The sequence below is a fragment of the Ctenopharyngodon idella genome, chromosome 23, assembly GCF_019924925.1.
Source record: "Ctenopharyngodon idella isolate HZGC_01 chromosome 23, HZGC01, whole genome shotgun sequence".
Lineage (NCBI taxonomy): Eukaryota > Metazoa > Chordata > Actinopteri > Cypriniformes > Xenocyprididae > Ctenopharyngodon > Ctenopharyngodon idella.
In genome coordinates, this window is record NC_067242.1 from 19,079,140 (window position 1) to 19,094,150 (window position 15,011).

General features: G+C 40.5%; 1 long non-coding RNA gene across 2 annotated transcripts in view; it reads right to left on the reverse strand.

The window, feature by feature from the left end:
- Positions 1-2,777: 2,777 nt before the first annotated feature.
- Positions 2,778-15,011, reverse strand: part of LOC127506278 (uncharacterized) — a 28,776-nt gene continuing 16,542 nt past the window's right edge. Inside the window, exons 3-4 of one of the 2 annotated variants that reach the window (XR_007927944.1) lie at positions 3,798-4,032; positions 2,778-3,703 (exon numbers count right to left, since the gene is read on the reverse strand). This is a non-coding gene — a long non-coding RNA (uncharacterized LOC127506278). Of the gene's footprint in view, positions 4,033-15,011 lie in introns of both variants that reach the window. The other variant, XR_007927943.1, reaches the window with a different exon arrangement.

The window sequence follows — 15,011 nt, forward strand, 5'->3', positions numbered from 1 at the left end:
GGTAGGGCAGAGGGTGACATCTGTGGCTCTGCAGAGTTCAAGAACTGCTTCTGGAGACAGTCCCTCCCCTTGATCTAGGTCTATGCACCAGCAGGTCACACTGGTGGTGTGTCATCTGACATGGTTTAGAGGGCATGATCACTACACCTCAGCATAGAGATCGGGGAGAAACCGAAGTCTCATAAGTAGGAGGTGAAGGAATTTCCTTTGCGGTAATTTTGAGTGGCTCAATAACGTGGTATGCGGTATTATTGCCATATGTATATCACACACACAGATACACACACACACACATATATATATATATATATATATATATATATATATATGTGTGTGTGTGTGTGTGTGTGTGTGTGTTACCATGTAACACGAGGTCATATTCAGTAACCAATGATACCAAAACTGAATAGAGTGTTGAAATAGGAAGTGAAGTAAACAGAAGAGAATGTCAAAATAATGGTCCACATAACAGAACATAAACCTGACAATAAGATAGTATGGCTATTGTTGTATGTATAACAGTTGGTTCTGATCCTCAAATCTGACTAGACAAGAGACTTTCTGCTGATATTTCACTAGAATAAGCAGAATAACTACAGAATAACTACTCATCTCTGAGCATTCTAGATGGGCTGTCAGTCAGTGCAGTTACATCGTTACGCCACAAGGTGGCAGCAAGGGACTGTCTTTGAGTGAGTCTTTAAAGTGTTCATTCAACTACACGTTCAAAAACGCTGATTCATTCAAAGAGAGATGTAATGAAACAAGCAGTTGAAATCATTTTAACTTTGAGTGCCACTTTAGAAGGCTCAGCTGACCAGCAATACGTCAATGCTAAAACAGAGATTTCACTTTCCTTGACAACCTTTTTTCACAAATATGTCTCGGCCTGATGGACAGAGGCAGGTATTCGCACACACTCAGTCGATCTCTCTCACGTTCACTGGCTTGTTAAGTGCAAATCTACAGAGCCTCTGTACAAATCACCATGGTACACAATACGTTATCATTATTAACTTATTTAATATTCAGTACACATGCACTAAGTGTAAAACGAGAAGGGCATAACCTTACAAAAAAAAGAAAACACACAAATATTGCGGTTGCTGCGGTTCTTGCATTCCTCTGCGGTTGGCTTGTCAATTGTGCGGTATTATGATATTGCGGTTATTGCGGCAGCCCTGCTCACGAGCGCGAAGTGTCAATTACCTGCCAGGAAACGCTCATTGAGTCTAGTTGGAGTGACTTAGTCTAGTCTAGACTGAGTCTAGCTGTGGAGCAGGTCATGAGCTCAACCCACAAGTCGCGAGGTGCAGATGCCCAACTCCCATTCCCCAAGAAGAGAGCCAGGTGGGAGCGGAGCTAACTCAATGTGATGCGATCACAGTGCAACCAGATCCCTCGAGAGCTGACCAAGCATGCTTTGCTCCTAAACAAATGACACAGAGCTTGTGTGTGTCATCTCCCATAATAAAATGGGGACACGGTGAAGCACAAGCTCTAAAAGCTTTACTTTTACTGCTTGCAATCATATATTTGAATTCTAAAGACAAACAAACAAACTCCTATCTTTTCACACAAAAACAACAAACAAAGCGGCTTCCTGAAGACAAAGAATCTGATTATGTTTTATGCAGGTGCCCTTTTATAGACATGCTAGTGCGCCAGTGATGTCATGTGACTGCCATAGACAATTGCACTGGTGTAATTTCACACGTGATTCAGACACATGTGCACGCTGAATGCATTCCCATAGCTTCAGCAACTGACACAGCATTGAGTTACATGTGAAAGGGAACTAATAATTAATTTCAAGTGACAGTAAATGATGACAATTTTTGGTTTAGCGATTGGAGAATGGGTAATATATATATATATATATATATATATATATATATTTCAGAAGTTGCATTCAAAATGTGCCATTTTTTGTCGGCATGACACTTCCTGTCCTGCCACAGTAATTCAGCCAATGCTTTTGATTTTAGTAGGAGGCATTACTATGGGTGGGTTGACTGTGTCCTTCACTCAAGATGAGAAAAAAGTTTTTCTGCCAAGATACACGCCATAACCCTCGGTTCAATTTTAGACACATTCACATTCCATCAGTTTCCCTCAGGCATCTGTGCCTTATCAATGAATGTCAGAGGCTTTGTCGGTTGGCGTACTAATGTGCATTAACCATGGTGACATTGCCTTCAAGAAGACTGCTGCTTTGTCTCCGTCTCTCGCTCTCCCAGAGCTCCCATATATCTCTGCACATTAAAACACAAGTCATCCTTTCATTTGTCTCTGGTTTAGAGGCATCCATCAGCACAGATATGAAGCAGGCTTCTGGTTCTTTTTCTGAACCGCACTATATAGATTGATACCTCAAAATAGTCACAAAATGGCAGTGCTTATTCAAGTTGGCACTGATTGAACGACATTCAAGTCTCACTCAAAGAATTTACAGAATATGAAAGTATTAAAAAAAATGATCTGACAATCCACTAGCTGGCCAATAAAAAAAAAAGAAAAACAAAAAGAAAGTTCGGTAACACTTTATAATAAGATTATTAACATTAGTTAATGCACTGGCTAACATAAACTAACAATGAGCAATATCTTTTTACAGCATTTATTGTTAATTTTACTAAATACAAATGTTACCAAAGAAACCTTAGACTGTCAAACCCTGCGCAACATGTTCCAACTTGTAATTAAATTAATTTTCTAAACTTTAAATATTCAATTTCAGAGTTCTTATTTCAAATAAAAAACGCATTACTGTTCAATTTACTTTATTTAATTCATTCTATTTATTGAATTTTTGAAAATACTTTAAACCTGTTGTTTATCACAAACCTCTAAAAAATGAATAGAAAACGATATATAAATAATATATATGTAACGTGTTGTGCTGTCGCAATCTAAGACGCTTGACGCAGATATGAGTGATGGAGCGATGAGCGACATCCACGGCCCGGAAGCCCAAGGTGGAGCCGCTGGCTTGCGGGACTGAGGTGGAGATGGGGCCTCAACAGACCAGCGGAGACGGCAGATCCAGGGGACTGGACGGAACCAGTGGAGGAGATGGAACCAGGAAGTCAGGCAGGAACATTGGAGCAGGAAGATTTGGATGGGACTGGAGTATCCAAACAGTTTGACAGGACCGGTGGAGAAGCCATAGATTCAAGTATGGGGACTCGGTAGGGAACTGGATCCACAAACCACAGGTCTTTAGGCAGTGGTCCTCTCCTGGCTCTGGGATAGACTGGGCAGCATACGTAGACTCTGGGACTGATATCATGGCCGGCTCTGGCTCCAGTATAAAAACACTGAGAACTAGATGAGACACAGCTGGGGATAATCAGTAACTACAGTATAGAAACAAACAAGGACATAATCAGAAACCCATGAAACTGAAACTAAACAGAGCAGGGAAACAGGAACTAAAAGGAAACAAAACAGAATATCAAAATTAGAGTCCATAACCATGACAATATAAACATACCTGCAAGCCAAGTATAGCACTTCCACTCTGGAGAAGAGTCTCAGACAGCTGACAAAGTCAAAAAGAAAAAAAAGTTGCAAAAAAGTTACACACACACACCCATATACACGCACAATATAATACATAAAATAATAATAATAAAAAAAAAAAATACTTGCATTCCTAAACGTAGCCCTTCCACACTGAAGGACAGTCTCAGTCAGCTGACTGTAAGAAGTAACATAAAAGTAATTTACTTTTCATAAAATGATTATAAAAATATTATAAATAACATTTTAAAAATATATTATTCAACACTTACATTCGAAATGCTATGTGCTTTTGACCTGGTCAACTCGTCTTTGTTCTACACGTATCACTGCACACAAGCACTTCTCCTGAATAGCAACTTGAGATAAGTGCAAGGCCAGCAGAGTCCTTGACTGTGTCTGAGGCACTATCAGCTCCACTATAGCGTTCACCTGGAGATGAGAACAGCTCGATGGGAGCCTGCCTGCTGCAGGATGGATGACCAGCCCCCTCTGCATCTGTTTTACCTGCAAGAGCAAGGTGGAATAGTTCCTGAGAGAACACAACTGGGGCAAAGAGACCAGGCAATGTCATCCAGAGATAATTTCAAATGTAAAATGCACTTTTCAGCCAAGTTCTTCTTATCATCAGCACTTTATCAAAAGGGTTTTGTAAAAAGCTTCATTAGAGTTAGCATTTGCACTTTCAAAAATAATATCTCAGCTCCTATGAACTGGAACTCCAATTACAGTGCTAGACATCTCTCTCTCTCTCTTTGCAGTTATTCAAAAGAACACAACAGCGGCCACTAAGAATTTAGTGGAATAGGATTCTGCTTAATTAATGACTCATCCCTTTACAGAAGGTCCATACATGCTGAGATGTTTCTCCTTTTGCTCTCACAGTTCTTAATTCAAGCATGTTTGGTCTTGTTTATGCTGGTTTCAGGTTAAAAGCTTTATGACCCACAATGTAATAAGAGACATTAAAATCATCCAGCTTTAAAGGATGCTTTAATTTTTATGCAGTGTTACAGTTCCTCTACATAATTCCATAAAAAGTACACATGTACCTTCCCTTGAGCATTTTACCAGTATTCCGGTTAACATCCTATTTGCAATTGGATCTTACAGAATGCTTGTAATTGCATCAGCATTCAATGACTCTGCTACATTTTAGAGGAGTGGGATCTTAATGGTATTTTGAGGGCAGCTCCTTGAAGGTTTGGGGTTAAATTTCAGTGCCCTGCTCAATTAGCTCTGATCTCATATGCTTTTGTATGCTGTCAAGCGCACAGCATTTTCCAATCACACATCCAACAGTTAGTTCCTGTCCCCAAATTTGCAGCATTCTGAGAACATTGATATAGCAGTCCAACAGCATTGAGACTTTTCACTTTTTGTACCACTCCACTTGTCCGGGTTTCACAAAGTCCCAGAAAGACTGCATACTTGACCAATATGCTTCCCTACTATATCCTATTAGGCAAAAAACAGTATTTGAAAAGAGTAGTATGTCTGAATTGACAGTATTCATAAAACAATAAGTACCCAGATGATCTACTACTTCCAACGAGATTCTAAAGTGTGCATCCAATGGACATTTTACTATCCCATGAGGCCATGGGAGAGGATTTGTAAATGGCAGTGAAGCAACACAAATGATGCTGGTAGGTCAACAAGACGAATGTAGTGCATGCGGATTCCAATCATACGACATGAAAACTATATATAACACACTTTTTTAATGCTCACAAAGCAATTACTAATTCAAAAGAAGTACTATTTAGAGGTTATGCAATTTCACACGCAAACTCTATGAGCGAGTCATTGAATCCTTCACTCAACCAATTCGTTGAAAAACACTGATTCATTCAGGAACAAAACAAGTGTTTTTATGAGCAAGTCACTGAATCCTTCACTCAACCAAATTCGTTTGAAAATGCTGATTAATTCAGGAACAAAAGAAGTGTCTTTATAAGTGAGTCAATAAATCAATCGATTCATTCCAAAACATTGCATTCAGGAATGACACAATTTGAATTATTCACTCAATCGAATCATTCAACAGCTCACTGAGTAACGCCTCTACTGTATGATGCTCAAATTCAGAAACGGACAGTTGATTCTGCTGTGGTTTTGTTTGTGTATTTTTTCATCACCAATGAAATTATTCCAAAGTAAGCCATGATATTCAGACCAACAGCAAGTTTAAAACTGTGACATCACTTTCATACAATAGTTCAATAAACAGTAAGTTAATACCATTTAACACTGCTGAAAAACCCAGCATGAATTCCAGGCTGTTTTATGCTGGTTAGAGCTAGTATAGTGCTGATCTTACTGGAGACCAGCAAACCAGGATCCCATGCTGGTCCCAGCATGCACAACACCTCATGCTGGTGAGCAGAAGTGCTGGATTTTCCAGCAGGGAACATACTTTTTAACACACAATATTGATATTTCTGGTCCATTTATGATAAGAATATATATTCATAACTTATGACGTAAAAGTGATTATGCTATAATTAAAAATTAGTATGTAATGCATACATGCTTCCTCATGATTATAAATTGATACGTGATACTCAACAATGTAAAAATACTACAATAAAACTCGACTAATTAGTTCATGCCAGACCTTTAGTTATTGACACAGCTGTAGAGTGGAGGGTTTGCAGAATGCACCTATCCTTTAAGCTGACAGAGTCCTCTCATGGCCACATCATTAGAATTCGATGGGCTTAATTAGCAAGTCTATGCATATTAAAGAGCACAATGTAACAGACCAAACAGTCTTGAAGCATAGCATGTGACTGGTGTTCCCGAATCAACCAGCAAGTGTTTATCTAAGATTTCAGACATTACTGACAAGATATTTTAATAGAATTACACACAATCAAGCGTAGTGTTAGTTCTTGCAGCTTACGTCAGTCATGCTTGCATCAGCTGATCCATATCTACCAATAGGAATGCTACAGCTATCAGTGCATCCCTATATATAAGGTCCATTCAGTATTATCAGCAGCTTTATCGCGTTGCTCAGGAGCTAATTACGCTCCTCCATCCCCAGTGTACAGTCAGGACTTGGCCTTCTGATATTCCTCTTCAAATTAGACTGTCATTTATCTTGATTTATGTTGTCACATTAAATTATTTGTCATTAAGAACATTAATGATATCTGCAATATATTTATGTTGGTTCTGTTCTGTTTACCCTAAAGGGGTTATCGCTGCACTCCCTGCTCTTATCCATGCTAGGCCTGAATTGTTTTCTGCTTAGTGATGCTCATGACGCAGAAAAAATATAAATACATTGCAATATTGCAATTTTGGGATTATGCATAGGAGATATTTGGCAGAGTTTTGGCAGATGTAAACTGCTCGTGTGCATTGAAGAGTGGCAGATATCTGCTCCGGCTATGGCATTTTCATTTGTTGCTTTAAACTGTGAGATGCCTTTCCATGTTATCAGTCTTTCTCCGAGCAAGGATTCTGCCTTGTGTCAGACAACCAGACTGAAGGAAATTGGAGGCCAGAGACATCGGGGGAGACTCCTGAACTCATCTTAGCCTTCTTGAAATTCACAGCGGAACAGCACACTCCAGTGTAAACTCAGACGGCTGAACTGTGTCTGAATCTCATGACAAGGACAAAAAGACATTTGTCACAAACACAGCAGAAGATATTTTCTTGTATAATTTATTTGGACGCTTGAAGTGGAAAGTACTTCAGTATTCCCACATACTGTTTAATGTATTGTAAATAATGTAATATGTAAATCAATCAAACAATCAATCTATCTATCTATCTATCTATCTATCACCCTTTGGCTGGTCCTCACTTTCTGACACCCCTTTAAAGGGCTGTTTGAGGGGTAAAGGCACAGTATGTAAGTTTCTCTGCAAGAGGTTGTTTATTTAAAACAATAACAAAGACATAGCTGTCACGTGTAATAATATATGCACGAGAAATGACAGAGAGTCTTTTTAATGAAAAAGGAGAACACATAGGAGAAATAGAGTCAAAACTATGGTCCAAACTAATGTCTTAACACTCAGAAGTCAGGAAACACGCCGGAGTGTTTTGCTGGATTTTTTTCACATAGCAGCAAAATCAATATAAAATTTGTCATAGAGACAGAAGTAATATATCAATTGAAATTATAGAATGTCTTCTTTTATTTGTGTACACTCACAGTAAAAACTAAATGTTGTGCTTTTTGCAAAATAATGAAAACTAACATGATGCGCGACCTGTCATCTCTCTCTGAATGAAGTCCAATCTGATACTCCCTCAGAAAATGAACTGTAACTTAGTGAATACTAATCACACAAAAATTAGACATATGTCTAAAGAAACGTTGAAATGTCAGGTTTTAAATCATGTAAGTCAAATCGAAAACAAATATTCTCTGTTTATGTAATCTGTTTGAAAAGAGAGACATGTCAGTCATTTGCGAGTCAGCTCATTATCCGCTAATGCGGCTACGCCCACGGAGCGGGCGCGTTATTCAGACGCAAATTCTGAGGCGATCAATGCCCGCGTCAGCTCGGAAAAACGCATTAAGCTTAGTCAGTTTCATGTACTTTTCATCGTTTTGAGATGCGCTGAGGAATAATTCTAAAAGGATTTACCTCAGAGGAAGAGCATGACTGGATTCAATTCCATTTTGAGGATCAACTTGATCAAGCCGAGGATTTTATGTCATGCCATGGTAAGTTTTTCTTCATTATTCATGAAGATTCATGCCTCTTCACATACGGCCTGTGTACACAAAAAGTGTCTTAGAAATTTAAAATCAATACATTGTTTTATGCATCCGAGTAGGCAGGATAATTTCCACATCATTTTGAAGCAAAAACTCTAGACTAAAATATACAGTTCCCAAAAGTCTTGTGAATTTTTTTTTTTGTGTTTTGAGGCCTTATTTCAGTGACTTATTTTTTTTGCTTTTTCAAAAACCATGCATATATGTAATTCTCTCAAAAATACAAACATGTACATACTTGTTGCTCACATATTATTGTAGCCTAGTTTCTGCGGAATACAGTGTAATTAGACTTTTGTCATTAATATGTTTATAAACAACTGAAAAAAGCACAAATGTCAGGGCATGTCAAAACTACACCAGGACTCCAAATCAGCCTCAGACTCCAGAGGGTTAAATACACAGAGCAAACAAAAAAGCTAACAAGATAATTATTGAGAACACAGGTGAACGGGATGATTAATCAAATAAACTGAGAAACTGGGTCGAATGACAGGCAAAGGGAAAACAGAACCAAAACACATACATGTAACAGTATGCCTCCTCCCGAAAGGCGCATCATGGAGACTCAAATAGTCCAACAAGTAAGTCCATAGGGGAGGGGAGGGTGGGAGGAGCCAAGGGGGACCCAGGAACAGGAGGAGCCAGATGGAGGTCCAGAAAACAGCCAGGATTAAGCCCCAGGGCAGAGTCGAGGGAGGGAGGAGCTAAGGTGGAAACTGGGCAGATGACACCCTGGGGAAGACTAACAGAAAAGGAGCTGCTGGAGATGGAGACCCAGATGGAGGTGATGAGCCAAAGAGCCCATGCAACACTGCTGGCACTGGAGACCGAGGTGGAGCTGCGGCGACGACAAGCGTCCATGGTGGAACCAGGAAGCCTGAAGACTAAGGCGTAGCCCAGGGGAAGATGCAGCCAGATGGAGCCAAAGGTGCAGGCAGGATGATGTCTGTCCAAGGTGGAGCTGGTGGGATGAGGGAGCCCAGTGGAGCAGCCAGGATGATGGTTTCTGGTGGAGCTGAAGGAGGGAGGAGACAAGGTGGAGCCGATAGGTCAACAGGCGGAGGTGGAGTGATGGGTTCAGAGGCTGGAGGCGGAGCCAGGGGATCCTCTGGACTAGGCAGAGCTGGTGGCCTGAAGAACCGTTGCAGATCCTCATAGCAATGTAGATGAGGAGGGGCTAAAGGGAACCAGCAGAGGAGGGGCTGCGGAACTGGCTGTCAAAGGAGGCAGGAGAGGGAGGCTGGGAGGTATCACAAGTGACATGGGGCTGGGTGGAACCAGTGGGGAAACAGGAGAGCCAGGGCTGTGCGGAACCAGCGGGGAAACAGGAGATTCAGGGCTGGATGGAACCAGTGGGAAAACAGGAGATTCAGGGCTGGACGGAACCAGTGGGGAAACAGGAAATTTACCTGCTCAAAAACTTCCAATAGTTCTTTCAAATTAATTCCCAGAGGCCATATAAACCACATACACAGTGGCGGGGTTGTGGGCGGGGCTTTCCTCCCAGCCCTCGAACTCCACAAGCACTCCCTCAGTGACGTGCAGTGTTGCGGGATCACGCACCTGGTCAGACTCTCCATGTGGATCTGGCTCTGGGGCAATGTGGTTCTGGCTCGGGGGCGATGTGGTTGGCTGGTCTCTGGATGTGAAGTGGAGCTGGTGTGGTCCTCAGCCAGGCCGATGGTGAACGGACAATCATTGTTTACAAGCCCCCACTCCATGAATGCGACAAAGTGAAATGCGTGCATCAGACCGCTCACTCAGGCTGGTGTGGTAAAAGACACAGAGCGAGTGGTCCAGGTCATGCACTTGGCATGCTAGATGTATAAAGTCCCATGTGTGGTCTTCTAGTAGACGTTCTCCCTGCACCAGGCAGAGCAGCTGAATAACTGGCAGATCCATAGAAGGGGGAAAAAACAAAGAAATAAGGGAAGAAAAACACAGCTATAATAAACTGTTTAGGTCCGGTATTTTGTCACGTGTAGTAATACATGCATGAGTCAGAGAAATAACAAGAAGTTTTTTAATGAAAAAGAACATCATGTAGGAGAAAGACAGTGAAAACTACACATAAACACAAACAATACAATACCGGATAATACCGTGTGTTGAATGTTATGTTATAACATCACTCTGAGTGTTAGCTTGGTGACTGGTATGAGGCACTTGTTGCACATTGCAGCTAGATCAATCTCATATTAATAAAAGCTAGATGACTTGTGATGGCATGCAATTAATTTTGAAATATAATGAATGGTAGAGAAAATGCTGTATTACTATTATTACAAATAAAGCTCTTTCTGATTATGCTGTTAGCTACTTGAGAAAATGGTGTTGTCTCTGAGGAATGGTACAAACACGTTACTCATGGCAAATCAAGAAAACGAGTATAAAAAAATAAGACCATGTTGAGCTATATATCAATTATTCGTTTTCTCTCGATAAAGGTATCCAAACAGTTTCTCACCTGCTTTTTTCTCTGGATTTAAACATTGTTGGAAACATTTGGAATAATGGAAGTACACAAGTCAACGAAATATATAACACTGTTCTAGTGGTTTTTGGCTAGTTTAATCCAAAAATTTTACATAGTGTGCCTTTAAAACTTGATTATGGGGTTAAGATTAGAATTAGGTTAAGGTTAGGGTTAGAGTAAGGCAGGTCCAGTGCTAGAGGGTGCTAAGCACTCTCAAACGCAAGCAAGAGCACCCTCAGTTGATACTGTAGTAATATATTGGCGAAACAAGTTTGGCAAAGGCTCTAGTCCATATTTGTGTTTGCACTCTGGAGAACATCAAATGTATCTATTTACAATGTGTTTTGCAGCATTGAGCAATGTAGCCAATCACAGACATACTGTAGTTGTTGATCTCTTGAAAGCAATGGCCAATCAGAGGTGTTTAAGTTAGTCAGAATCCACTCACCGCTCAAAACACCAGAGTTTTTATTCAGTGCTGAGTTATACAGGCTCGTGAAACCTCTCATTAACAAACAAAATGTAGATACGATGTAAATAAGAGATTTTTTGTGCATTGTTGGCAGATTCATTGATTATAATGTAACTTTGCGAGATTGCGATGAACAGACAGAGCAACAGCGTTTTAGTAATTGTAAGGGAGAGGTCTTGGCTCACCTATATTATATATACACACGTGTGGATCTTATTTATTCTTTATTTTTTATTTTACTGTCTGTATACTGTTGTTGTCTCTATGTACTGGAAAAAAATCCTTGTGTGTGCAAACATACTTGGCAATAAAGCTTCTGTTTCTGATTCAGTCCGTTGACTTGTCACCGTCTAAACAAGCCTGACATAGAAGTTTCTCACCATAGAAAAGCACCTCTTCAGGGGACGGCATCACAAGCTGCTATTGTGAATGCGCCGCTCCACTGCTGTGTTCTGGCGAGAAGATGTACAAGAAGCTGACCTTGTGAGGTGCCATCAAATGAGCTCACTGCAGCCACTTCTTAATTATAGGTTATCCAAAGCATCACTGAAATATTTACATGTATTTTTCAGGGTATTTAAATTAAAAATGGTTATATTTTTCAATGATCCAACAACATTAATGTCCTCACAAAGATAGACTTACAAACGTGTGTGTGAAATTATTTGTTGCAATAGCCATTAGTTTTAATGAGATGCATGTGATATCTTATTTTACAGTTCTGTATATCTCACATTCAAACCTACCATGCCAAGTTGATCTCCAGAATTTGTATTATTCATATTTATAACATTAAAAAATAATAATTGGGAGCTCCCTCTCTCTACATATTTTGCAACAGCCAATATTTAATGAGAATTTGCAGTCCTGTATATCTCAAATTTAAACCCACCATGCCAAGTTGATCTCTAGACCTCTATATTTAAGTCTCATTGCAAAGGACAGCAGATATGTTTTATGCATAGGGTATATGTATCCCCCAGCAATTACACCCTAGAGACTCTGCAAGAGTTTACAAAGCTCTTCTTCACACAGACTCCACACAAGGATTTCAGCAAGATGGACTGTATGTGGGCACTGGTTTGACTGATAATTAGACAACATCAGTATTCATTCCAAGCTGACAAATAGATTGCAGCTGTCCCTCTAGTGCTGATATCAAACCCTGCTCACATGTTATAGATGAGTTTCTTTTCTCTTTTAATATATTTTTCTCCTTTAATATATCAAGGGATAAATAGCCATAATTTATCAAAATTATGTTGTTTTGTCAGGCTAATACAAATCTCCTTCTTGTCATTCCAATTTAGAATCCTGACAGTTTATTTTAAGTTCACACTCATGAATTACAAGCAAACCCATTCTTAATTCCAAATGTGTGTTTAAATGACACTGGGTTATTACTGAGGTTTCCTCAGAACAAAAGCTGAACAGAACTGTGGGCAGTGACTCAGATGAAGTATTGCTGAGATGAGTCATCTGAGCCAGAGTTGAAACTGCTCATTATGATGGTACACAGCAAAACCCTGAGGCTCTATACTCACTGCCAGACTGGCCTTTATGTAGGAGCCTAAATGCTCTTAGCTAAATACATAGCCTTTATACCTGGTATATAATGAGGGACAAACTCACTTCAGTAGCTCTCTTACAGAGTTCTCAAAAAGGAGGTCCTCTTAACCTGTCTGCTGTTTGTATACCTAGGGCAATCTGACCTTTAAAGGGAAATGAATACTGGTTTACAAGAGTGTGTGCCCAAGGGATAAAAACACATCACATATAATGGCTATGATCCAATTCCTGGGGAGCTGTCTGTTACTTATAAGGTTCCATATCAGTTACGATAATGCTAAAGTTCTTCCCTACTCAATACCAACATGACAATAAAAGCAAACACATTATCATATAATCTTAAAGGAGGAATAATATTGCTTGAAGAACAAATATCTAGTTCGGTCATGAAACTCTAGATGGCACAGGCTGATAGATCCTTTACATGAAATATGCAAGCAATCACACCATTACCGCATGGCACAAGCAGATTGGCTGGTGAGTCAGCAGAGGCCAATAAGATTGCTTTTAAGTAGTCATTTAAAACGCATTTAAATAGTCTGGTTCAGTGTTTGCTGTAGGCTAGTCCTGCAGGGCACAAACAGAGTTCCTCTGAAATAGAGTCAAAACTACACATTAACACAAACAATACCGGAAAGGGAACTAACTCAAACTAAGGTCCTAAATACACAGAGCAAACAAAAGAGCTGACAAGATAATTAATGAGAACAAAGGTGAATGGGATGATTAATCAAACAAACTGAGAAACTGAGTCAAATGACAGGTACAGGGAAAACAGAACCAAAACACATACATGTAACAGTACACCACATAAGTCCATAGGGAAGGGAAGGGTGAGAGGAGCCAAGGGGGAGCCAGGAACAGGAGGAGCCAGATGGACGTCCAGAAACCAGCCAGGATGAAGCCCCAGGGCAGAGTCGAGAGAGGAAGGAGCTAAGGTGGAAACTAGGCAGATGACACCCTGGGGACGACTGACGGAAAAGGAGCTGCAGGAGACCCAGATGGAGCTGATGAGCCAAAGAGCCCATGCAACACTGCTGGCACTGGAGACCGAGGTGGAGCTGCGGCGACAAGCGTCCATGGTGGAACCAGGAAGCCTGAAGACTAAGGCGGAGCCGGGAGGAAGACGGAGCCAGACAGAGCCAAAGGTGCAGGCAGGATGATGTCTGACCAAGGTGGAGCTGGTGGGATGAGGGAGCCTGGTGGAGCAGCCAGGATGATGGTTTCTGGTGGAGCCGAGGGAGGGAGGAGCCAAGGTGCAGCCGATAGGTCAACAGCAGGCGGTGGAGTGATGGGTTCAGACGCTGGAGGCATAGCCAGGGGATCCTCTGGACTAGGCAGAGCTGATGAAGAACTGTTGCGGATCCTCATAGCAATGCAGATGAAGAGGGGCTAAAGGGAACCAGCGGAATAATCTTGTTTGAAGAACAAATATCTAGTTCGGTCATGAAACTCTAGATGGCACAGGCTGATAGATCCTTTACATGAAATATGCAAGCAATCACACCATCACCTCATGGCACAAGCAGATTGGCCTCTGCTGGTTCGCCAGCCAATTAGATTGCTTTTAAATTGTCATTTAAAAATCATTTAAATAGTCTGGTTCAGTGTTTGCTGTAGACTAGTCCTTCAGGGCACAAACAGAGTTCCTCCGAAACCCTCCACCTCCCCCAGCTCCACCTGATCTGCTACGGGATTTATGTATGTCTATTTAAGCAGCAGCAGCATATCTTACACGCTCACAGCAGTGTGTCTGTGTATCTATTAGCAGTAGCAAGTCCATACTTGCCAAAACTACTTTGAGAGTTATTATGATTAAAAAAAAAAAAAAAAAAAAACTTTTCAACAATAGTGACGGCCGATTTCAAAACACTGCTTTGAAGCTCTACGAATCTTTTGTTTCGAAACAGTGGTTGTGTTTGCAGCAGTGCATTATCATATTATAACAATATGAACGATTATCATTCATTGATTATCATTCGTTTTTATGCATGTTAGTTAAGAGCTGGGGGTTTAGGCCTCTGAAGGTGTGTGCCTGAGGTCTTTGTCAACAATTCCTTCTCATGCAGATTTGACTGTGATGCTAATACTGACATTTAGCAATTATTACATGTCATTATATATTACAAGAAAATGGACAAAGGTGCCCTAATCATGTAATCTTAAATAAAATTGATTTGATTGATTAGCATCTTTATTAGTACAAACAGAGTGGT